We start from the raw sequence: 26,842 nt of genomic DNA on the forward strand, positions 1-26,842 counted from the left end.
ATGGGTAATTCAGTGATAACCATCCCTAGTGGGCAGTGAGGGGCATGTACCCAGGTGAGGTGTGAGAGGGGGGAGACAGGGCGGGGGGCATTACACAGGTAACTCAGTGATAACCATCCCTAGTGGGCAGTGAGGGGCATGTACCCAGGTGAGGTGTGAGAGGGAGGAGACAGGGCGGGGGCATTACACAGGTAATTCAGTGATGGACATCCCTAGTGGGCAGTGAGGGACATGTACCCAGGTGAGGTGTGAGAGGGAGGAGACGGGGCGGGGGTATTACACAGGTAATTCAATGATGGACATCCCTAGTGGGCAGTGAGGGGCATGTACCCAGGTGAGGTGTGAGAGGGGGAAGACAGGGCGGGGGGCATTACACAGGTAACTCAGTGATAACCCTCCCTAGTGGGCAGTGAGGGGCATGTACCCAGGTGAGGTGTGAGAGGGAGGAGACAGGGCGGGGGCATTACACAGGTAATTCAGTGATGGACATCCCTAGTGGGCAGTGAGGGGCATGTACCCAGGTGAGGTGTGAGAGGGAGGAGACAGGGCGGGGGCATTACACAGGTAATACAGTGATGGACATCCCTAGTGGGCAGTGAGGGGCATGTACCCAGGTGAGGTGTGAGAGGGGGGAGACAGGGCGGGGGGCATTACACAGGTAATTCAGTGATGGACATCCCTAGTGGGCAGTGAGGGGCATGTACCCAGGTGAGGTGTGAGAGTGGGAGACAGGGCGGCGGGGGCATTACACAGGTAATACAGTGATGGACATCTCTAGTGAGCAGTGAGGGGCATGTACCCAGGTGAGGTGTGAGAGGGGGGAGACAGGGCGGGGGGCATTACACAGGTAATTCAGTGATAACCATCCCTAGTGGGCAGTGAGGGGCATGTACCCAGGTGAGGTGTGAGAGGGGGGAGACAGGGTGGGGGGCATTACATGGGTAATTCAGTGATAACCATCCCTAGTGGGCAGTGAGGGGCATGTACCCAGGTGAGGTGTGAGAGGGGGGAGACAGGGCGGGGGGCATTACACAGGTAACTCAGTGATAACCATCCCTAGTGGGCAGTGAGGGGCATGTACCCAGGTGAGGTGTGAGAGGGAGGAGACAGGGCGGGGGCATTACACAGGTAATTCAGTGATGGACATCCCTAGTGGGCAGTGAGAGGCATGTACCCAGGTGAGGTGTGAGAGGGAGGAGACAGGGCGGGGGCATTACACAGGTAATTCAGTGATGGACATCCCTAGTGGGCAATGCGGGGCATGTACCCAGGTGAGGTGTGAGAGTTGGAGACAGGGCGGGGGGGGGGGGGGCATTACACAGGTAATACAGTGATGGACATCTCTAGTAGGCAGTGAGGGGCATGTACCCAATTGAGGTGTGAGAGTGGGAGACAGGGCGGGGGGGGGCATTACACAGGTAATACAGTGATGGACATCTCTAGTGGGCAGTGAGGGGCATATACCCAGGTGAGGAGTGAGAGGGGGGAGACAGGGCGGGGGCATTACACAGGTAATACAGTGATGGACATCTCTAGTGAGCAGTGAGGGGCATGTACCCAGGTGAGGTGTGAGAGTGGGAGACAGGGCGGCGGGGGCATTACACAGGTAATACAGTGATGGACATCCCTAGTGGGCAGTGAGAGGCATGTACCCAGGTGAGGTGTGAGAGGGGGGAGACAGGGCGGGGGCATTACACAGGTAATACAGTGATGGACATCCCTAGTGAGCAGTGAGGGGCATGTACCCAGGTGAGGTGTGAGAGGGGGGAGACAGGGCGGGGGGCATTACACAGGTAATTCAGTGATAACCATCCCTAGTGGGCAGTGAGGGGCATGTATCCAGGTGAGGTGTGAGAGGGGGGAGACAGGGTGGGGGGCATTACATGGGTAATTCAGTGATAACCATCCCTAGTGGGCAGTGAGGGGCATGTACCCAGGTGAGGTGTGAGAGGGGGGAGACAGGGCGGGGGGCATTACACAGGTAACTCAGTGATAACCATCCCTAGTGGGCAGTGAGGGGCATGTACCCAGGTGAGGTGTGAGAGGGAGGAGACAGGGCGGGGGCATTACACAGGTAATTCAGTGATGGACATCCCTAGTGGGCAGTGAGGGGCATGTACCCAGGTGAGGTGTGAGAGGGAGGAGACGGGGCGGGGGCATTACACAGGTAATTCAATGATGGACATCCCTAGTGGGCAGTGAGGGGCATGTACCCAGGTGAGGTGTGAGAGGGGGGAGACAGGGCGGGGGGCATTACACAGGTAACTCAGTGATAACCCTCCCTAGTGGGCAGTGAGGGGCATGCACCCAGGTGAGGTGTGAGAGGGAGGAGACAGGGCGGGGGCATTACACAGGTAATTCAGTGATGGACATCCCTAGTGGGCAGTGAGGGGCATGTACCCAGGTGAGGTGTGAGAGGGAGGAGACAGGGCGGGGGCATTACACAGGTAATACAGTGATGGACATCCCTAGTGGGCAGTGAGGGGCATGTACCCAGGTGAGGTGTGAGAGGGGGGAGACAGGGCGGGGGGCATTACACAGGTAATTCAGTGATGGACATCCCTAGTGGGCAGTAAGGGGCATGTACCCAGGTGAGGTGTGAGAGTGGGAGACAGGGCGGCGGGGGCATTACACAGGTAATACAGTGATGGACATCTCTAGTGAGCAGTGAGGGGCATGTACCCAGGTGAGGTGTGAGAGGGGGGAGACAGGGCGGGGGGCATTACACAGGTAATTCAGTGATAACCATCCCTAGTGGGCAGTGAGGGGCATGTATCCAGGTGAGGTGTGAGAGGGGGGAGACAGGGTGGGGGGCATTACATGGGTAATTCAGTGATAACCATCCCTAGTGGGCAGTGAGGGGCATGTACCCAGGTGAGGTGTGAGAGGGGGGAGACAGGGCGGGGGGCATTACACAGGTAACTCAGTGATAACCATCCCTAGTGGGCAGTGAGGGGCATGTACCCAGGTGAGGTGTGAGAGGGAGGAGACAGGGCGGGGGCATTACACAGGTAATTCAGTGATGGACATCCCTAGTGGGCAGTGAGGGGCATGTACCCAGGTGAGGTGTGAGAGGGAGGAGACGGGGCGGGGGCATTACACAGGTAATTCAATGATGGACATCCCTAGTGGGCAGTGAGGGGCATGTACCCAGGTGAGGTGTGAGAGGGGGGAGACAGGGCGGGGGGCATTACACAGGTAATTCAGTGATGGACATCCCTAGTGGGCAGTGAGAGGCATGTACCCAGGTGAGGTGTGAGAGGGAGGAGACAGGGCGGGGGCATTACACAGGTAATTCAGTGATGGACATCCCTAGTGGGCAGTGCGGGGCATGTACCCAGGTGAGGTGTGAGAGTGGGAGACAGGGCGGGGGGGGGGGGGGCATTACACAGGTAATACAGTGATGGACATCTCTAGTGGGCAGTGAGGGGCATGTACCCAATTGAGGTGTGAGAGTGGGAGACAGGGCGGGGGGGGGGGGCATTACACAGGTAATACAGTGATGGACATCTCTAGTGGGCAGTGAGGGGCATATACCCAGGTGAGGTGTGAGAGGGGGGAGACAGGGCGGGGGCATTACACAGGTAATACAGTGATGGACATCTCTAGTGAGCAGTGAGGGGCATGTACCCAGGTGAGGTGTGAGAGGGGGGAGACAGGGCGGGGGCATTACACAGGTAATACAGTGATGGACATCCCTAGCGGGCAGTGAGGGGCATGTACCCAGGTGAGGTGTGAGAGGGAGGAGACAGGGCGGGGGCATTACACAGGTAATTCAGTTATGGACATCCCTAGTGGGCAGTGAGGGGCATGTACCCAGGTGAGGTGTGAGAGTGGGAGACAGGGCGGCGGGGGCATTACACAGGTAATACAGTGATGGACATCTCTAGTGAGCAGTGAGGGGCATGTACCCAGGTGAGGTGTGAGAGGGGGGAGACAGGGCGGGGGGCATTACCCAGGTAATTCAGTGATAAGCATCCCTAGTGGGCAGTGATGGGCATGTATCCAGGTGAGGTGTGAGAGGGGGGAGACAGGGTGGGGGGCATTACATGGGTAATTCAGTGATAACCATCCCTAGTGGGCAGTGAGGGGCATGTACCCAGGTGAGGTGTGAGAGGGGGGAGACAGGGCGGGGGGCATTACACAGGTAATTCAGTGATGGACATCCCTAGTGGGCAGTGAGGGGCATGTACCCAGGTGAGGTGTGAGAGGGGGGAGACAGGGCGGGGGGCATTACACAGGTAATTCAGTGATGGACATCCCTAGTGGGCAGTGAGGGCCATGTACCCAGGTGAGGTGTGAGAGGGATGAGACAGGGCGGGGGCATTACACAGGTAATTCAGTGATGGACATCCCTAGTGGGCAGTGAGGGGCATGTACCCAGGTGAGGTGTGAGAGGGGGGAGACAGGGCGGGGGGCATTACACAGGTAATTCAGTGATGGACATCCCTAGTGGGCAGTGAGGGGCATGTACCCAGGTGAGGTGTGAGAGTGGGAGACAGGGCGGCGGGGGCATTACACAGGTAATACAGTGATGGACATCTCTAGTGAGCAGTGAGGGGCATGTACCCAGGTGAGGTGTGAGAGGGGGGAGACAGGGCGGGGGGCATTACACAGGTAATTCAGTGATAACCATCCCTAGTGGGCAGTGAGGGGCATGTATCCAGGTGAGGTGTGAGAGGGGGGAGACAGGGTGGGGGGCATTACATGGGTAATTCAGTGATAACCATCCCTAGTGGGCAGTGAGGGGCATGTACCCAGGTGAGGTGTGAGAGGGGGGAGACAGGGCGGGGGCCATTACACAGGTAACTCAGTGATAACCATCCCTAGTGGGCAGTGAGGGGCATGTACCCAGGTGAGGTGTGAGAGGGAGGAGACAGGGCGGGGGCATTACACAGGTAATTCAGTGATGGACATCCCTAGTGGGCAGTGAGGGGCATGTACCCAGGTGAGGTGTGAGAGGGAGGAGACGGGGCGGGGGTATTACACAGGTAATTCAATGATGGACATCCCTAGTGGGCAGTGAGGGGCATGTACCCAGGTGAGGTGTGAGAGGGGGAAGACAGGGCGGGGGGCATTACACAGGTAACTCAGTGATAACCCTCCCTAGTGGGCAGTGAGGGGCATGTACCCAGGTGAGGTGTGAGAGGGAGGAGACAGGGCGGGGGCATTACACAGGTAATTCAGTGATGGAAATCCCTAGTGGGCAGTGAGGGGCATGTACCCAGGTGAGGTGTGAGAGGGAGGAGACAGGGCGGGGGCATTACACAGGTAATACAGTGATGGACATCCCTAGTGGGCAGTGAGGGGCATGTACCCAGGTGAGGTGTGAGAGGGGGGAGACAGGGCGGGGGGCATTACACAGGTAATTCAGTGATGGACATCCCTAGTGGGCAGTGAGGGGCATGTACCCAGGTGAGGTGTGAGAGTGGGAGACAGGGCGGCGGGGGCATTACACAGGTAATACAGTGATGGACATCTCTAGTGAGCAGTGAGGGGCATGTACCCAGGTGAGGTGTGAGAGGGGGGAGACAGGGCGGGGGGCATTACACAGGTAATTCAGTGATAACCATCCCTAGTGGGCAGTGAGGGGCATGTACCCAGGTGAGGTGTGAGAGGGGGGAGACAGGGTGGGGGGCATTACATGGGTAATTCAGTGATAACCATCCCTAGTGGGCAGTGAGGGGCATGTACCCAGGTGAGGTGTGAGAGGGGGGAGACAGGGCGGGGGGCATTACACAGGTAACTCAGTGATAACCATCCCTAGTGGGCAGTGAGGGGCATGTACCCAGGTGAGGTGTGAGAGGGAGGAGACAGGGCGGGGGCATTACACAGGTAATTCAGTGATGGACATCCCTAGTGGGCAGTGAGGGGCATGTACCCAGGTGAGGTGTGAGAGGGAGGAGACGGGGCGGGGGCATTACACAGGTAATTCAATGAAGGACATCCCTAGTGGGCAGTGAGGGGCATGTACCCAGGTGAGGTGTGAGAGGGGGGAGACAGGGCGGGGGGCATTACACAGGTAATTCAGTGATGGACATCCCTAGTGGGCAGTGAGAGGCATGTACCCAGGTGAGGTGTGAGAGGGAGGAGACAGGGCGGGGGCATTACACAGGTAATTCAGTGATGGACATCCCTAGTGGGCAGTGCGGGGCATGTACCCAGGTGAGGTGTGAGAGTGGGAGACAGGGCGGGGGGGGGGGGGGGCATTACACAGGTAATACAGTGATGGACATCTCTAGTGGGCAGTGAGGGGCATGTACCCAATTGAGGTGTGAGAGTGGGAGACAGGGCGGGGGGGGGCATTACACAGGTAATACAGTGATGGACATCTCTAGTGGGCAGTGAGGGGCATATACCCAGGTGAGGAGTGAGAGGGGGGAGACAGGGCGGGGGCATTACACAGGTAATACAGTGATGGACATCTCTAGTGAGCAGTGAGGGGCATGTACCCAGGTGAGGTGTGAGAGGGGGGAGACAGGGCGGGGGCATTACACAGGTAATACAGTGATGGACATCCCTAGTGAGCAGTGAGGGGCATGTACCCAGGTGAGGTGTGAGAGGGGGGAGACAGGGCGGGGGGCATTACACAGGTAATTCAGTGATAACCATCCCTAGTGGGCAGTGAGGGGCATGTATCCAGGTGAGGTGTGAGAGGGGGGAGACAGGGTGGGGGGCATTACATGGGTAATTCAGTGATAACCATCCCTAGTGGGCAGTGAGGGGCATGTACCCAGGAGAGGTGTGAGAGGGGGGAGACAGGGCGGGGGGCATTACACAGGTAACTCAGTGATAACCATCCCTAGTGGGCAGTGAGGGGCATGTACCCAGGTGAGGTGTGAGAGGGAGGAGACAGGGCGGGGGCATTACACAGGTAATTCAGTGATGGACATCCCTAGTGGGCAGTGAGGGGCATGTACCCAGGTGAGGTGTGAGAGGGAGGAGACGGGGCGGGGGCATTACACAGGTAATTCAATGATGGACATCCCAAGTGGGCAGTGAGGGGCATGTACCCAGGTGAGGTGTGAGAGGGGGGAGACAGGGCGGGGGGCATTACACAGGTAACTCAGTGATAACCCTCCCTAGTGGGTAGTGAGGGGCATGTACCCAGGTGAGGTGTGAGAGGGAGGAGACAGGGCGGGGGCATTACACAGGTAATTCAGTGATGGACATCCCTAGTGGGCAGTGAGGGGCATGTACCCAGGTGAGGTGTGAGAGGGCGGAGACAGGGCGGGGGCATTACACAGGTAACACAGTGATGGACATCCCTAGTGGGCAGTGAGGGGCATGTACCCAGGTGAGGTGTGAGAGGGGGGAGACAGGGCGGGGGGCATTACACAGGTAATTCAGTGATGGACATCCCTAGTGGGCAGTAAGGGGCATGTACCCAGGTGAGGTGTGAGAGTGGGAGACAGGGCGGCGGGGGCATTACACAGGTAATACAGTGATGGACATCTCTAGTGAGCAGTGAGGGGCATGTACCCAGGTGAGGTGTGAGAGGGGGGAGACAGGGCGGGGGGCATTACACAGGTAATTCAGTGATAACCATCCCTAGTGGGCAGTGAGGGGCATGTATCCAGGTGAGGTGTGAGAGGGGGGAGACAGGGTGGGGGGCATTACATGGGTAATTCAGTGATAACCATCCCTAGTGGGCAGTGAGGGGCATGTACCCAGGTGAGGTGTGAGAGGGGGGAGACAGGGCGGGGGGCATTACACAGGTAACTCAGTGATAACCATCCCTAGTGGGCAGTGAGGGGCATGTACCCAGGTGAGGTGTGAGAGGGAGGAGACAGGGCGGGGGCATTACACAGGTAATTCAGTGATGGACATCCCTAGTGGGCAGTGAGGGGCATGTACCCAGGTGAGGTGTGAGAGGGAGGAGACGGGGCGGGGGCATTACACAGGTAATTCAATGATGGACATCCCTAGTGGGCAGTGAGGGGCATGTACCCAGGTGAGGTGTGAGAGGGGGGAGACAGGGCGGGGGGCATTACACAGGTAATTCAGTGATGGACATCCCTAGTGGGCAGTGAGAGGCATGTACCCAGGTGAGGTGTGAGAGGGAGGAGACAGGGCGGGGGCATTACACAGGTAATTCAGTGATGGACATCCCTAGTGGGCAGTGCGGGGCATGTACCCAGGTGAGGTGTGAAAGTGGGAGACAGGGCGGGGGGGGGGGGGGGCATTACACAGGTAATACAGTGATGGACATCTCTAGTGGGCAGTGAGGGGCATGTACCCAATTGAGGTGTGAGAGTGGGAGACAGGGCGGGGGGGGGGGCATTACACAGGTAATACAGTGATGGACATCTCTAGTGGGCAGTGAGGGGCATATACCCAGGTGAGGTGTGAGAGGGGGGAGACAGGGCGGGGGCATTACACAGGTAATACAGTGATGGACATCTCTAGTGAGCAGTGAGGGGCATGTACCCAGGTGAGGTGTGAGAGGGGGGAGACAGGGCGGGGGCATTACACAGGTAATACAGTGATGGACATCCCTAGCGGGCAGTGAGGGGCATGTACCCAGGTGAGGTGTGAGAGGGAGGAGACAGGGCGGGGGCATTACACAGGTAATTCAGTTATGGACATCCCTAGTGGGCAGTGAGGGGCATGTACCCAGGTGAGGTGTGAGAGTGGGAGACAGGGCGGCGGGGGCATTACACAGGTAATACAGTGATGGACATCTCTAGTGAGCAGTGAGGGGCATGTACCCAGGTGAGGTGTGAGAGGGGGGAGACAGGGCGGGGGGCATTACCCAGGTAATTCAGTGATAAGCATCCCTAGTGGGCAGTGATGGGCATGTATCCAGGTGAGGTGTGAGAGGGGGGAGACAGGGTGGGGGGCATTACATGGGTAATTCAGTGATAACCATCCCTAGTGGGCAGTGAGGGGCATGTACCCAGGTGAGGTGTGAGAGGGGGGGAGACAGGGCGGGGGGCATTACACAGGTAATTCAGTGATGGACATCCCTAGTGGGCAGTGAGGGGCATGTACCCAGGTGAGGTGTGAGAGGGGGGAGACAGGGCGGGGGGCATTACACAGGTAATTCAGTGATGGACATCCCTAGTGGGCAGTGAGGGCCATGTACCCAGGTGAGGTGTGAGAGGGATGAGACAGGGCGGGGGCATTACACAGGTAATTCAGTGATGGACATCCCTAGTGGGCAGTGAGGGGCATGTACCCAGGTGAGGTGTGAGAGGGGGGAGACAGGGCGGGGGGCATTACACAGGTAATTCAGTGATGGACATTCCTAGTGGGCAGTGAGGGGCATGTACCCAGGTGAGGTGTGAGAGTGGGAGACAGGGCGGGGGCATTACACAGGTAATTCAGTGATGGACATCCCTAGTGGGCAGTGAGGGGCATGTACCCAGGTGAGGTGTGAGAGTGGGAGACAGGGCGGCGGGGGCATTACACAGGTAATACAGTGATGGACATCTCTAGTGAGCAGTGAGGGGCATGTACCCAGGTGAGGTGTGAGAGGGGGGAGACAGGGCGGGGGGCATTACACAGGTAATTCAGTGATAACCATCCCTAGTGGGCAGTGAGGGGCATGTATCCAGGTGAGGTGTGAGAGGGGGGAGACAGGGTGGGGGGCATTACATGGGTAATTCAGTGATAACCATCCCTAGTGGGCAGTGAGGGGCATGTACCCAGGTGAGGTGTGAGAGGGGGGAGACAGGGCGGGGGCCATTACACAGGTAACTCAGTGATAACCATCCCTAGTGGGCAGTGAGGGGCATGTACCCAGGTGAGGTGTGAGAGGGAGGAGACAGGGCGGGGGCATTACACAGGTAATTCAGTGATGGACATCCCTAGTGGGCAGTGAGGGGCATGTACCCAGGTGAGGTGTGAGAGGGAGGAGACAGGGCATGGGCATTACACAGGTAATTCAGTGATGGACATCCCTAGTGGGCAGTGAGGGGCATGTACCCAGGTGAGGTGTGAGAGGGGGGAGACAGGGCGGGGGGCATTACACAGGTAATTCAGTGATGGACATCCCTAGTGGGCAGTGAGAGGCATGTACCCAGGTGAGGTGTGAGAGGGAGGAGACAGGGCGGGGGCATTACACAGGTAATTCAGTGATGGACATCCCTAGTGGGCAGTGCGGGGCATGTACCCAGGTGAGGTGTGAGAGTGGGAGAGAGGGCGGGGGGGGGGCATTACACAGGTAATACAGTGATGGACATCTCTAGTGGGCAGTGAGGGGCATGTACCCAGGTGAGGTGTGAGAGGGGGGAGACAGGGCGGGGGGCATTACACAGGTAATACAGTGATGGACATCTCTAGTGAGCAGTGAGGGGCATGTACCCAGGTGAGGTGTGAGAGGGGGGAGACAGGGCGGGGGCATTACACAGGTAATACAGTGATGGACATCCCTAGTGGGCAGTGAGAGGCATGTACCCAGGTGAGGTGTGAGAGGGAGGAGACAGGGCGGGGGCATTACACAGGTAATACAGTGATGGACATCCCTAGTGGGCAGTGAGGGGCATGTACCCAGGTGAGGTGTGAGAGTGGGAGACAGGGCGGCGGGGGCATTACACAGGTAATACAGTGATGGACATCTCTAGTGAGCAGTGAGAGCCATGTACCCAGGTGAGGTGTGAGAGGGAGGAGACAGGGCGGGGGGCATTACACAGGTAATTCAGTGATAACCATCCCTAGCGGGCAGTGAGGGGCATGTATCCAGGTGAGGTGTGAGAGGGGGGAGACAGGGTGGGGGGCATTACATGGGTAATTCAGTGATAACCATCCCTAGTGGGCAGTGAGGGGCATGTACCCAGGTGAGGTGTGAGAGGGGGGAGACAGGGCGGGGGGCATTACACAGGTAACTCAGTGATAACCATCCCTAGTGGGCTGTGAGGGGCATGTACCCAGGTGAGGTGTGAGAGGGAGGAGACAGGGCGGGGGCATTACACAGGTAATTCAGTGATGGACATCCCTAGTGGGCAGTGAGGGGCATGTACCCCGGTGAGGTGTGAGAGGGAGGAGACAGGGCGGGGGCATTACACAGGTAATTCAGTGATGGACATCCCTAGTGGGCAGTGAGGGGCATGTACCCAGGTGAGGTGTGAGAGGGGGGAGACAGGGCGGGGGGCATTACACAGGTAATTCAGTGATGGACATCCCTAGTGGGCTGTGAGAGGCATGTACCCAGGTGAGGTGTGAGAGGGAGGAGACAGGGCGGGGGCATTACACAGGTAATTCAGTGATGGACATCCCTAGTGGGCAGTGAGGGGCATGTACCCAGGTGAGGTGTGAGAGTGGGAGACAGGGCGGGGGGGGCATTACACAGGTAATACAGTGATGGACTTCTCTAGTGGGCAGTGAGGGGCATGTACCCAGGTGAGGTGTGAGAGTGGGAGACAGGGCGTGGGGGGGCATTACACAGGTAATACAGTGATGAACATCTCTAGTGGGCAGTGAGGGGCATGTACCCAGGTGAGGTGTGAGAGGGGGGAGACAGGGCGGGGGGCATTACACAGGTAATACAGTGATGGACATCTCTAGTGAGCAGTGAGGGGCATGTACCCAGGTGAGGTGTGAGAGGGGGGAGACAGGGCGGGGGGCATTAAACAGGTAATACAGTGATAACCATCCCTAGCGGGCAGTGAGAGGCATGTACCCAGGTGAGGTGTGAGAGGGGGGAGACAGGGCGGGGGGCATTACACAGGTAATACAGTGATGGACATCTCTAGTGGGCAGTGAGGGGCATGTACTCAGGTGAGGTGTGAGAGTGGGAGACAGGGTGGGGGCATTACACAGGTAACTCAGTGATAACCATCCCTAGTGGGCAGTGAGGGGCATGTACCCAATTGAGGTGTGAGAGTGGGAGACAGGGCGGGGGCATTACACAGGTAATACAGTGATGGACATCTCTAGTGAGCAGTGAGGGGCATGTACCCAGGTGAGGTGTGAGAGGGGGGAGACAGGGCGGGGGGCATTAAACAGGTAATACAGTGATAACCATCCCTAGCGGGCAGTGAGAGGCATGTACCCAGGTGAGGTGTGAGAGGGGGGAGACAGGGCGGGGGCATTACACAGGTAATACAGTGATGGACATCTCTAGTGAGCAGTGAGGGGCATGTACCCAGGTGAGGTGTGAGAGGGGGGAGACAGGGCGGGGGGCATTAAACAGGTAATACAGTGATAACCATCCCTAGCGGGCAGTGAGAGGCATGTACCCAGGTGAGGTGTGAGAGGGGGGAGACAGGGCGGGGGCATTACACAGGTAATACAGTGATGGACATCTCTAGTGGGCAGTGAGGGGCATGTACCCAGGTGAGGTGTGAGAGGGGGAGACAGGGCGGGGGGCATTACACAGGTAACTCAGTGATAACCATCCCTAATGGGCAGTGAGGGGCATGTACCCAGGTGAGGTGTGAGAGGGGGGAGACAGGGCGGGGGGCATTACACAGGTAACTCAGTGATAACCATCCCTAGTGGGCAGTGAGGGGCATGTACCCAGGTGAGGTGTGAGAGGGAGGAGACAGGGCGGGGGCATTACACAGGTAATTCAGTGATGGACATCCCTAGTGGGCAGTGAGGGGCATGTACCCAGGTGAGGTGTGAGAGGGAGGAGACAGGGCGGGGGCATTACACAGGTAATTCAGTGATGGACATCCCTAGTGGGCAGTGAGGGGCATGTACCCAGGTGAGGTGTGAGAGGGAGGAGACGGGGCGGGGGCATTACACAGGTAATTCAGTGATGGACATCCCTAGTGGGCAGTGAGGGGCATGTACCCAGGTGAGTTGTGAGAGGGGGGAGACAGGGCGGGGGGCATTACACAGGTAATTCAGTGATGGACATCCCTAGTGGGCAGTGAGAGGCATGTACCCAGGTGAGGTGTGAGAGGGAGGAGACAGGGCGGGGGCATTACACAGGTAATTCAGTGATGGACAACCCTAGTGGGCAGTGCGGGGCATGTACCCAGGTGAGGTGTGAGAGTGGGAGACAGGGCGGGGGGGGGGGGGCATTACACAGGTAATACAGTGATGGACATCTCTAGTGGGCAGTGAGGGGCATGTACCCAATTGAGGTGTGAGAGTGGGAGACAGGGCGGGGGGGGGCATTACACAGGTAATACAGTGATGGACATCTCTAGTGGGCAGTGAGGGGCATGTACCCAGGTGAGGTGTGAGAGGGGGGAGACAGGGCGGGGGCATTACACAGGTAATACAGTGATGGACATCTCTAGTGAGCAGTGAGGGGCATGTACCCAGGTGAGGTGTGAGAGGGGGGAGACAGGGTGGGGGGCATTACATGGGTAATTCAGTGAGAACCATCCCTAGTGGGCAGTGAGGGGCATGTACCCAGGTGAGGTGTGAGATGGGGGAGACAGGGCGGGGGGCATTACACAGGTAACTCAGTGATAACCATCCCTAGTGGGCAGTGAGGGGCATGTACCCAGGTGAGGTGTGAGAGGGAGGAGACAGGGCGGGGGCATTACACAGGTAATTCAGTGATGGACATCCCTAGTGGGCAGTGAGGGGCATGTACCCAGGTGAGGTGTGAGAGTGGGAGACAGGGCGGGGGCATTATACAGGTAATTCAGTGATGGACATCCCTAGTGGGCAGTGAGGGGCATGTACCCAGGTGAGGTGTGAGAGGGGGGAGACAGGGCGGGGGCATTATACAGGTAATTCAGTGATGGACATCCCTAGTGGGCAGTGAGGGGCATGTACCCAGGTGAGGTGTGAGAGGGGGGAGACAGGGCGGGGGGCATTACACAGGTAATTCAGTGATGGACATCCCTAGTGGGCAGTGAGGGGCATGTATCCAGGTGAGGTGTGAGAGTGGGAGACAGGGCGGGGGCATTACACAGGTAATTCAGTGATGGACATCCCTAGTAGGCAGTGAGGGGCATGTACCCAGGTGAGGTGTGAGAGTGGTAGACAGGGCGGCGGGGGCATTACACAGGTAATACAGTGATGGACATCTCTAGTGAGCAGTGAGGGGCATGTACCCAGGTGAGGTGTGAGAGGGGGGAGACAAGGCGGGGGGCATTACACAGGTAATTCAGTGATAACCATCCCTAGTGGGCAGTGAGGGGCATGTATCCAGGTGAGGTGTGAGAGGGGGGAGACAGGGTGGGGGGCATTACATGGGTAATTCAGTGATAACCATCCCTAGTGGGCAGTGAGGGGCATGTACCCAGGTGAGGTGTGAGAGGGGGGAGACAGGGCGGGGGGCATTACACAGGTAACTCAGTGATAACCATCCCTAGTGGGCAGTGAGGGGCATGTACCCAGGTGAGGTGTGAGAGGGAGGAGACAGGGCGGGGGCATTACACAGGTAATTCAGTGATGGACATCCCTAGTGGGCAGTGAGGGGCATGTACCCAGGTGAGGTGTGAGGGGGGAGACAGGGCGGGGGGCATTACACAGGTAATTCAGTGATGGACATCCCTAGTGGGCAGTGAGGGGCATGTACCCAGGTGAGGTGTGAGAGTGGGAGACAGGGCGGGGGCATTACACAGGTAATTCAGTGATGGACATCCCTAGTGGGCAGTGAGGGGCATGTACCCAGGTGAGGTGTGAGAGTGGGAGACAGGGCGGCGGGGGCATTACACAGGTAATACAGTGATGGACATCTCTAGTGAGCAGTGAGGGGCATGTACCCAGGTGAGGTGTGAGAGGGGGGAGACAGGGCGGGGAGCATTACATAGGTAATTCAGTGATAACCATCCCTAGTGGGCAGTGAGGGGCATGTATCCAGGTGAGGTGTGAGAGGGGGGAGACAGGGTGGGGGGCATTACATGGGTAATTCAATGATAACCATCCCTAGTGGGCAGTGAGGGGCATGTACCCAGGTGAGGTGTGAGAGGGGGGAGACAGGGTGGGGGGCATTACACAGGTAACTCAGTGATAACCATCCCTAGTGGGCAGTGAGGGGCATGTACCCAGGTGAGGTGTGAGAGGGAGGAGACAGGGCGGGGGCATTACACAGGTAATTCAGTGATGGACATCCCTAGTGGGCAGTGAGGGGCATGTACCCAGGTGAGGTGTGAGAGGGAGGAGACAGGGCGGGGGCATTACACAGGTAATTCAGTGATGGACATCCCTAGTGGGCAGTGAGGGGCATGTACCCAGGTGAGGTGTGAGAGGGGGGAGACAGGGCGGGGGGCATTACACAGGTAATTCAGTGATGGACATCCCTAGTGGGCAGTAAGAGGCATGTACCCAGGTGAGGTGTGAGAGGGAGGAGACAGGGCGGGGGCATTACACAGGTAATTCAGTGATGGACATCCCTAGTGGGCAGTGCGGGGCATGTACCCAGGTGAGGTGTGAGAGTGGGAGAGAGGGCAGGGGGGGCATTACACAGGTAATACAGTGATGGACATCTCTAGTGGGCAGTGAGGGGCATGTACCCAGGTGAGGTGTGAGAGTGGGAGACAGGGCGGTGGGGGCATTACACAGGTAATACAGTGATGGACATCTCTAGTGGGCAGTGAGGGGCATGTACCCAGGTGAGGTGTGAGAGGGAGGAGACAGGGCGGGGGCATTACACAGGTAATACAGTGATGGACATCTCTAGTGGGCAGTGAGGGGCATGTACCCAGGTGAGGTGTGAGAGGGGGGAGACAGGGCGGGGGCATTACACAGGTAATACAGTGATGGACATCTCTAGTGAGCAGTGAGGGGCATGTACCCAGGTGAGGTATGAGAGGGGGGAGACAGGGCGGGGGCATTACACAGGTAATACAGTGATGGACATCCCTAGTGGGCAGTGAGGGGCATGTACCCAGGTGAGGTGTGAGAGGGGGAGACAGGGCGGGGGCATTACACAGGTAATACAGTGATGGACATCCCTAGTGGGCAGTGAGAGGCATGTACCCAGGTGAGGTGTGAGAGGGAGGAGACAGGGCGGGGGCATTACACAGGTAATTCAGTGATGGACATCCCTAGTGGGCAGTGAGGGGCATGTACCCAGGTGAGGTGTGAGAGTGGGAGACAGGGCGGTGGGGGGCATTACACAGGTAATACAGTGATGGACATCTCTAGTGAGCAGTGAGGGGCATGTACCCCGGTGAGGTGTGAGAGGGGGAGACAGGGCGGGGGGCATTACACAGGTAATTCAGTGATGGACATCCCTAGTGGGCAGTGAGGGGCATGTACCCAGGTGAGGTGTGAGAGGAGAAGACAGGGTGGGGGCATTAAACAGGTAATACAGTGATGGACATCTCTAGTGGGCAGTGAGGGGCATGTACCCAGGTGAGGTGTGAGAGGGGGAGACAGGGCGGGGGGCATTACACAGGTAATTCAGTGATGGACATCCCTAGTGGGCAGTGAGGGGCATGTACCCAGGTGAGGTGTGAGAGGAGGAGACAGGGTGGGGGGCATTACATGGGTAATTCAGTGATAACCATCCCTAGTGGGCAGTGAGGGGCATGTACCCAGGTGAGGTGTGAGAGGGGGAGACAGGGCGGGGGGCATTACACAGGTAATACAGTGATGGACATCCCTAGTGGGCAGTGAGGGGCATGTACCCAGGTGAGGTGTGAGAGGGGGAGACAGGGCGGGGGGCATTACACAGGTAATTCAGTGATAACCATCCCTAGTGGGCAGTGAGGGGCATGTATCCAGGTGAGGTGTGAGAGGGGGGAGACAGGGTGGGGGGCATTACATGGGTAATTCAGTGATAACCATCCCTAGTGGGCAGTGAGGGGCATGTACCCAGGTGAGGTGTGAGAGGGGGAGACAGGGCGGGGGGCATTACACAGGTAATACAGTGATGGACATCCCTAGTGGGCAGTGAGGGGCATGTACCCAGGTGAGGTGTGAGAGGGGGAGACAGGGCGGGGGGCATTACACAGGTAATTCAGTGATGGACATCCCTAGTGGGCAGTGAGGGGCATGTACCCAGGTGAGGTGTGAGAGGAGGAGACAGGGTGGGGGCATTACACAGGTAATACAGTGATAACCATCCCTAGCGGGCAGTGAGGGGCATGTACCCAGGTGAGGTGTGAGAGTGGGAGACAGGGCGGCGGGGGCATTACACAGGTAATACAGTGATGGACATCTCTAGTGAGCAGTGAGGGGCATGTACCCCGGTGAGGTGTGAGAGGGGGGAGACAGGGCGGGGGGCATTACACAGGTAATTCAGTGATAACCATCCCTAGTGGGCAGTGAGGGGCATGTATCCAGGTGAGGTGTGAGAGGGGGGAGACAGGGTGGGGGGCATTACATGGGTAATTCAGTGATAACCATCCCTAGTGGGCAGTGAGGGGCATGTACCCAGGTGAGGTGTGAGAGGGGGGAGACAGGGCGGGGGGCATTACACAGGTAACTCAGTGATAACCATCCCTAGTGGGCAGTGAGGGGCATGTACCCAGGTGAGGTGTGAGAGGGAGGAGACAGGGCGGGGGCATTACACAGGTAATTCAGTGATGGACATCCCTAGTGGGCAGTGAAGGGCATGTACCCAGGTGAGGTGTGAGAGGGAGGAGACAGGGCGGGGGCATTACACAGGTAATTCAGTGATGGACATCCCTAGTGGGCAGTGAGGGGCATGTACCCAGGTGAGGTGTGAGAGGGGGGAGACAGGGCGGGGGGCATTACACAGGTAATTCAGTGATGGACATCCCTAGTGGGCAGTGAGAGGCATGTACCCAGGTGAGGTGTGAGAGGGAGGAGACAGGGTGGGGGCATTACACAGGTAATTCAGTGATGGACATCCCTAGTGGGCAGTGCGGGGCATGTACCCAGGTGAGGTGTGAGAGTGGGAGACAGGGCGGGGGGGGGGGGCATTACACAGGTAATACAGTGATGGACATCTCTACTGGGCAGTGAGGGGCATGTACCCAGGTGAGGTGTGAGAGTGGGAGACAGGGCGGGGGGGGTACAGTGATGGACATCTCTAGTGGGCAGTGAGGGGCATGTACCCAGGTGAGGTGTGAGAGGGGGGAGACAGGGCGGGGGCATTACACAGGTAATACAGTGATGGACATCTCTAGTGGGCAGTGAGGGGCATGTACCCAGGTGAGGTGTGAGTGGGGGGAGACAGGGCGGGGGGCATTACACAGGTAATACAGTGATAACCATCCCTAGCGGGCAGTGAGAGGCATGTACCCAGGTGAGGTGTGAGAGGGGGGAGACAGGGCGGGGCCATTACACAGGTAATACAGTGATGGACATCTCTAGTGGGCAGTGAGGGGCATGTAGCCAGGTGAGGTGTGAGAGGGGGGAGACAGGGCGGGGGGCATTACACAGGTAATACAGTGATGGACATCTCTAGTGAGCAGTGAGAGGCATGTACCCAGGTGAGGTCTGAGAGGGGGGAGACAGGGCGGGGGCATTACACATTTAATACAGTGATGGACATCCCTAGTGGGCAGTGAGAGGCATGTAGCAGGTGAGGTGTGAGAGGGGGAGACAGGGCGGGGGGCATTACACAGGTAATTCAGTGATAACCATCCCTAGCGGGCAGTGAGGGGCATGTACCCAGGTGAGGTGTGAGAGGGGGGAGACAGGGCGGGGGGCATTACACAGGTAATTCAGTGATAACCATCCCTAGTGGGCAGTGAGGGGCATGTACCCAGGTGAGGTGTGAGAGGGGGAGACAGGGCGGGGGGCATTACACAGGTAATTCAGTGATAACCATCCCTAGCGGGCAGTGAGGGGCATGTACCCAGGTGAGGTGTGAGAGGGGGGAGACAGGGCGGGGGGCATTACACAGGTAATTCAGTGATAACCATCCCTAGTGGGCAGTGAGGGGCATGTACCCAGGTGAGGTGTGAGAGGGGGAGACAGGGCGGGGGGCATTACACAGGTAATACAGTGATGGACATCCCTAGTGGGCAGTGAGGGGCATGTACCCAGGTGAGGTGTGAGAGGGGGAGACAGGGCGGGGGGCATTACACAGGTAATTCAGTGATGGACATCCCTAGTGGGCAGTGAGGGGCATGTACCCAGGTGAGGTGTAAGAGGAGGAGACAGGGTGGGGGCATTACACAGGTAATACAGTGATAACCATCCCTAGCGGGCAGTGAGGGGCATGTACCCAGGTGAGGTGTGAGAGTGAGAGACAGGGCGGGGGGCATTACACAGGTAATACAGTGATGGACATCTCTAGTGAGCAGTGAGGGGCATGTACCCAGGTGAGGTGTGAGAGGGGGAGACAGGGCGGGGGGCATTACACAGGTAATACAGTGATGGACATCTCTAGTGAGCAGTGAGGGGCATGTACCCAGGTGAGGTGTGAGAGGGGGGAGACAGGGCGGGGGCATTACACATGTAACACAGTGATGGACATCCCTAGCGGGCAGTGAGAGGCATGTACCCAGATGAGGTGTGAGAGTGGGAGACAGGGCGGCGGCATTACACAGGTAATTCAGTGATAACCATTCCTAGCGGGCAGTGAGGGGCATGTACCCAGGTGAGGTGTGAGAGTGGGAGACAGGGCGGGGGCATTACACAGGTAACACAGTGATAACCATCCCTAGCGGGCAGTGAGGGGTATGTACCCAGGTGAGGTGTGAGAGGGGGGAGACAGGGCGGGGGGCATTACACAGGTAATATAGTGATGGACATCCCTAGTGAGCAGTGAGGGGCATGCACCCAGGTGAGGTGTGAGAGGGGGGAGAAAGGGCGGGGGGCATTACACAGGTAATTCAGTGATAACCATCCCTAGTGAGCAGTGAGGGGCATGTACCCAGGTGGAGGTGTGAGAGTGGGAGACAGGGCGGGGGCATTACACAGGTAACACAGTGATAACCATCCCTAGCGGGCAGTGAGGGGCATGTACCCAGGTGAGGTGTGAGAGTGGGAGACAGGGCGGGGGCATTACACAGGTAACACAGTGATAACCATCCCTAGCGGGCAGTGAGGGGCATGTACCCAGGTGAGGTGTGAGAGGGGGGAGACAGGGCGGGGGGCATTACACAGGTAATACAGTGATGGACATCCCTAGTGGGCAGTGAGAGGCATGTACCCAGGTGAGGTGTGAGAGGGGGGAGACAGGGCGGGGGGCATTACACAGGTAATACAGTGATGGACATCCCTAGTGGGCAGTGAGAGGCATGTACCCAGGTGAGGTGTGAGAGGGGGGAGACAGGGCGGGGGCATTACACAGGTAACACAGTGATAACCATCCCTAGCGGGCAGTGAGGGGCATGTACCCAGGTGAGGTGTGAGAGGGGGGAGACAGGGCGGGGGGCATTACACAGGTAATATAGTGATGGACATCCCTAGTGGGCAGTGAGGGGCATGTACCCAGGTGAGGTGTGAGAGGGGGGAGACAGGGCTGGGGCATTACACAGGTAATACAGTGATGGACATCCCTAGTGGGCAGTGAGAGGCATGTACCCAGGTGAGGTGTGAGAGGGGGGAGACAGGGCGGGGGGCATTACACAGGTAATACAGTGATGGACATCTCTAGTGGGCAGTGAGAGGCATGTACCCAGGTGAGGTGTGAGAGGGGGAGACAGGGCGGGGGCATTACACAGGTAATACAGTGATGGACATCTCTAGTGGGCAGTGAGGGGCATGTACCCAGGTGAGGTGTGAGAGGGGGGAGACAGGGCGGGGGGCATTAAACAGGTAATTCAGTGATAACCATTCCTAGCGGGCAGTGAGGGGCATGTACCCAGGTGAGGTGTGAGAGTGGGAGACAGGGCGGGGGCATTACACAGGTAACACAGTGATAACCATCCCTAGCGGGCAGTGAGGGGCATGTACCCAGGTGAGGTGTGAGAGTGGGAGACAGGGCGGGGGCATTACACAGGTAATACAGTGATGGAAATCTCTAGTGGGCAGTGAGGGGCATGTACCCAGGTGAGGTGTGAGAGGGGGGAGACAGGGCGGGGGGCATTACACAGGTAATACAGTGATGGACATCCCTAGCGGGCAGTGAGAGGCATGTACCCAGGTGAGGTGTGAGAGTGGGAGACAGGGCGGGGGCATTACACAGGTAATACAGTGATGGACATCTCTAGTGGGCAGTGAGGGGCATGTACCCAGGTGAGGTGTGAGAGGGGGGAGACAGGGCGGGGGGCATTACACAGGTAATTCAGTGATGGACATCCCTAGTGGGCAGTGAGGGGCATGTACCCAGGTGAGGTGTGAGAGGGGGGAGACAGGGCGGGGGGCATTACACAGGTAATTCAGTGATGCACATCCCTAGTGGGCAGTGAGAGGCATGTACCCAGGTGAGGTGTGAGAGGGGGGAGACAGGGCGGGGGGCATTACACAGGTAATTCAGTGATGGACATCCCTAGTGGGCAGTGAGGGGCATGTACCCAGGTGAGGTGTGAGAGGGGGGAGACAGGGCGGGGGGCATTACACAGGTAATTCAGTGATGGACATCCCTAGTGGGCAGTGAGGGGCATGTACCCAGGTGAGGTGTGAGAGGGGGGAGACAGGGCGGGGGGCATTACACAGGTAATTCAGTGATGGACATCCCTAGTGGGCAGTGAGAGGCATGTACCCAGGTGAGGTGTGAGAGGGGGGAGACAGGGCGGGGGGCATTACACAGGTAATTCAGTGATGGACATCCCTAGTGGGCAGTGAGGGGCATGTACCCAGGTGAGGTGTGAGAGGGGGGAGACAGGGCGGGGGGCATTACACAGGTAATTCAGTGATGGACATCCCTAGTGGGCAGTGAGGGGCATGTACCCAGGTGAGGTGTGAGAGGGGGGAGACAGGGCGGGGGGCATTACACAGGTAATTCAGTGATGGACATCCCTAGTGGGCAGTGAGAGGCATGTACCCAGGTGAGGTGTGAGAGGGAGGAGACAGGGCGGGGGCATTACACAGGTAACACAGTGATGGACATCCCTAGTGGGCAGTGAGAGGCATGTACCCAGGTGAGGTGTGAGAGGGAGGAGACAGGGCGGGGGCATTACACAGGTAACACAGTGATGGACATCTCTAGTGAGCAGTGAGAGGCATGTACCCAGGTGAGGTGTGAGAGGGGGGAGACAGGGCGGGGGGCATTACACAGGTAACACAGTGATGGACATCCCTAGCGGGCAGTGAGAGGCATGTACCCAGGTGAGGTGTGAGAGTGGGAGACAGGGCGGGGGCATTACACAGGTAATACAGTGATGGACATCTCTAGTGGGCAGTGAGGGGCATGTACCCAGGTGAGGTGTGAGAGGGGGGAGACAGGGCGGGGGGCATTACACAGGTAATTCAGTGATAACCATTCCTAGCGGGCAGTGAGGGGCATGTACCCAGGTGAGGTGTGAGAGTGGGAGACAGGGCGGGGGCATTACACAGGTAATACAGTGATGGACATCTCTAGTGGGCAGTGAGGGGCATGTACCCAGGTGAGGTGTGAGAGGGGGGAGACAGGGCGGGGGGCATTACACAGGTAATTCAGTGATGGACATCCCTAGTGGGCAGTGAGGGGCATGTACCCAGGTGAGGTGTGAGAGGGGGGAGACAGGGCGGGGGGCATTACACAGGTAATTCAGTGATGGACATCCCTAGTGGGCAGTGAGAGGCATGTACCCAGGTGAGGTGTGAGAGGGGGGAGACAGGGCGGGGGGCATTACACAGGTAATTCAGTGATGGACATCCCTAGTGGGCAGTGAGGGGCATGTACCCAGGTGAGGTGTGAGAGGGGGGAGACAGGGCGGGGGGCATTACACAGGTAATTCAGTGATGGACATCCCTAGTGGGCAGTGAGGGGCATGTACCCAGGTGAGGTGTGAGAGGGGGGAGACAGGGCGGGGGGCATTACACAGGTAATTCAGTGATGGACATCCCTAGTGGGCAGTGAGAGGCATGTACCCAGGTGAGGTGTGAGAGGGGGGAGACAGGGTGGGGGGCATTACACAGGTAATTCAGTGATGGACATCCCTAGTGGGCAGTGAGGGGCATGTACCCAGGTGAGGTGTGAGAGGGGGGAGACAGGGCGGGGGGAATTACACAGGTAATTCAGTGATGGACATCCCTAGTGGGCAGTGAGGGGCATGTACCCAGGTGAGGTGTGAGAGGGGGGAGACAGGGCGGGGGGCATTACACAGGTAATTCAGTGATGGACATCCCTAGTGGGCAGTGAGGGGCATGTACCCAGGTGAGGTGTGAGAGGGAGGAGACAGGGCGGGGGCATTACACAGGTAATTCAGTGATGGACATCCCTAGTGGGCAGTGAGGGGCATGTACCCAGGTGAGGTGTGAGAGGGAGGAGACAGGGCGGGGGCATTACACAGGTAATTCAGTGATGGACATCCCTAGTGGGCAGTGAGGGGCATGTACCCAGGTGAGGTGTGAGAGTGGGGAGACAGGGCGGGGGTATTACACAGGTAATGCAGTGATGGAATTCCCTAGTGGGCACTGAGGGGCATGTACCCAGGTGAGGTGTGAGAGGGGGGAGACAGGGCGGGGGGCATTACACAGGTAACTCAGTGATAACCCTCCCTAGTGGGCAGTGAGGGGCATGTACCCAGGTGAGGTGTGAGAGGGAGGAGACAGGGCGGGGGCATTACACAGGTAATTCAGTGATGGACATCCCTAGTGGGCAGTGAGGGGCATGTACCCAGGTGAGGTGTGAGAGGGAGGAGACAGGGCGGGGGCATTACACAGGTAATTCAGTGATGGACATCCCTAGTGGGCAGTGAGGGGCATGTACCCAGGTGAGGTGTGAGAGGGAGGAGACAGGGCGGGGGCATTACACAGGTAATACAGTGATGGACATCCCTAGTGGGCAGTGAGGGGCATGTACCCAGGTGAGGTGTGAGAGGGAGGAGACAGGGTGGGGGCATTACACAGGTAACTCAGTGATAACCATCCCTAGTGGGCAGTGAGGGGCATGTACCCAGGTGAGGTGTGAGAGGGGGGAGACAGGGCGGGGGGCATTACACAGGTAACTCAGTGATAACCATCCCTAGTGGGCAGTGAGGGGCATGTACCCAGGTGAGGTGTGAGAGGGGGGAGACAGGTCGGGGGCATTACACAGGTAACTCAGTGATAACCATCCCTAGTGGGCAGTGAGGGGCATGTACCCAATTGAGGTGTGAGAGTGGGAGACAGGGCGGGGGCATTACACAGGTAATACAGTGATGGACATCTCTAGTGAGCAGTGAGGGGCATGTACCCAGGTGAGGTGTGAGAGGGGGGAGACAGGGCGGGGGGCATTAAACAGGTAATACAGTGATAACCATCCCTAGCGGGCAGTGAGAGGCATGTACCCAGGTTAGGTGTGAGAGGGGGGAGACAGGGCGGGGGCATTACACAGGTAATACAGTGATGGACATCTCTAGTGAGCAGTGAGGGGCATGTACCCAGGTGAGGTGTGAGAGGGGGGAGACAGGGCGGGGGGCATTAAACAGGTAATACAGTGATAACCATCCCTAGCGGGCAGTGAGAGGCATGTACCCAGGTGAGGTGTGAGAGGGGGGAGACAGGGCGGGGGCATTACACAGGTAATACAGTGATGGACATCTCTAGTGGGCAGTGAGGGGCATGTACCCAGGTGAGGTGTGAGAGGGGGAGACAGGGCAGGGGGCATTACACAGGTAACTCAGTGATAACCATCCCTAGTGGGCAGTGAGGGGCATGTACCCAGGTGAGGTGTGAGAGGGGGGAGACAGGGCGGGGGGCATTACACAGGTAACTCAGTGATAACCATCCCTAGTGGGCAGTGAGGGGCATGTACCCAGGTGAGGTGTGAGAGGGAGGAGACAGGGCGGGGGGCATTACACAGGTAATTCAGTGATGGACATCCCTAGTGGGCAGTGAGGGGCATGTACCCAGGTGAGGTGTGAGAGGGAGGAGACAGGGCGGGGGCATTACACAGGTAATTCAGTGATGGACATCCATAGTGGGCAGTGAGGGGCATGTACCCAGGTGAGGTGTGAGAGGGAGGAGACGGGGCGGGGGCATTACACTGGTAATTCAGTGATGGACATCCCTAGTGGGCAGTGAGGGGCATGTACCCAGGTGAGTTGTGAGAGGGGGGAGACAGGGCGGGGGGCATTACACAGGTAATTCAGTGATGGACATCCCTAGTGGGCAGTGAGAGGCATGTACCCAGGTGAGGTGTGAGAGGGAGGAGACAGGGCGGGGGCATTACACAGGTAATTCAGTGATGGACAACCCTAGTGGGCAGTGCGGGGCATGTACCCAGGTGAGGTGTGAGAGTGGGAGACAGGGCGGGGGGGGGGGGCATTACACAGGTAATACAGTGATGGACATCTCTAGTGGGCAGTGAGGGGCATATACCCAATTGAGGTGTGAGAGTGGGAGACAGGGCGGGGGGGGGCATTACACAGGTAATACAGTGATGGACATCTCTAGTGGGCAGTGAGGGGCATGTACCCAGGTGAGGTGTGAGAGGGGGGAGACAGGGCGGGGGCATTACACAGGTAATACAGTGATGGACATCTCTAGTGAGCAGTGAGGGGCATGTACCCAGGTGAGGTGTGAGAGGGGGGAGACAGGGCGGGGGCATTACACAGGTAATACAGTGATGGACATCCCTAGTGGGCAGTGAGAGGCATGTACCCAGGTGAGGTGTGAGAGGGAGGAGACAGGGCGGGGGCATTACACAGGTAATTCAGTGATGGACATCCCTAGTGGGCAGTGAGGGGCATGTACCCAGGTGAGGTGTGAGAGTGGGAGACAGGGCGGCGGGGGCATTACACAGGTAATACAGTGATGGACATCTCTAGTGAGCAGTGAGGGGCATGTACCCAGGTGAGGTGTGAGAGGGGGGAGACAGGGCGGGGGGCATTACACAGGTAATTCAGTGATAACCATCCCTAGTGGGCAGTGAGGGGCATGTATCCAGGTGAGGTGTGAGAGGGGGGAGACAGGGTGGGGGGCATTACATGGGTAATTCAGTGATAACCATCCCTAGTGGGCAGTGAGGGGCATGTACCCAGGTGAGGTGTGAGAGGGGGGAGACAGGGCGGGGGGCATTACACAGGTAACTCAGTGATAACCATCCCTAGTGGGCAGTGAGGGGCATGTACCCAGGTGAGGTGTGAGAGGGAGGAGACAGGGCGGGGGCATTACACAGGTAATTCAGTGATGGACATCCCTAGTGGGCAGTGAGGGGCATGTACCCAGGTGAGGTGTGAGAGTGGGAGACAGGGCGGGGGCATTATACAGGTAATTCAGTGATGGACATCCCTAGTGGGCAGTGAGGGGCATGTACCCAGGTGAGGTGTGAGAGGGGGGAGACAGGGCGGGGGCATTATACAGGTAATTCAGTGATGGACATCCCTAGTGGGCAGTGAGGGGCATGTACCCAGGTGAGGTGTGAGAGGGGGGAGACAGGGCGGGGGGCATTACACAGGTAATTCAGTGATGACATCCCTAGTGGGCAGTGAGGGGCATGTACCCAGGTGAGGTGTGAGAGGGGGGAGACAGGGCGGGGGGCATTACACAGGTAATTCAGTGATGGACATCCCTAGTGGGCAGTGAGGGGCATGTACCCAGGTGAGGTGTGAGAGTGGGAGACAGGGCGGGGGCATTACACAGGTAATTCAGTGATGGACATCCCTAGTGGGCAGTGAGGGGCATGTACCCAGGTGAGGTGTGAGAGTGGTAGACAGGGCGGCGGGGGCATTACACAGGTAATACAGTGATGGACATCTCTAGTGAGCAGTGAGGGGCATGTACCCAGGTGAGGTGTGAGAGGGGGGAGACAAGGCGGGGGGCATTACACAGGTAATTCAGTGATAACCATCCCTAGTGGGCAGTGAGGGGCATGTATCCAGGTGAGGTGTGAGAGGGGGGAGACAGGGTGGGGGGCATTACATGGGTAATTCAGTGATAACCATCCCTAGTGGGCAGTGAGGGGCATGTACCCAGGTGAGGTGTGAGAGGGGGGAGACAGGGCGGGGGGCATTACACAGGTAACTCAGTGATAACCATCCCTAGTGGGCAGTGA

Source organism: Pseudophryne corroboree (genome assembly GCF_028390025.1).
Source record: "Pseudophryne corroboree isolate aPseCor3 chromosome 3 unlocalized genomic scaffold, aPseCor3.hap2 SUPER_3_unloc_9, whole genome shotgun sequence".
NCBI classification, from domain to species: domain Eukaryota; kingdom Metazoa; phylum Chordata; class Amphibia; order Anura; family Myobatrachidae; genus Pseudophryne; species Pseudophryne corroboree.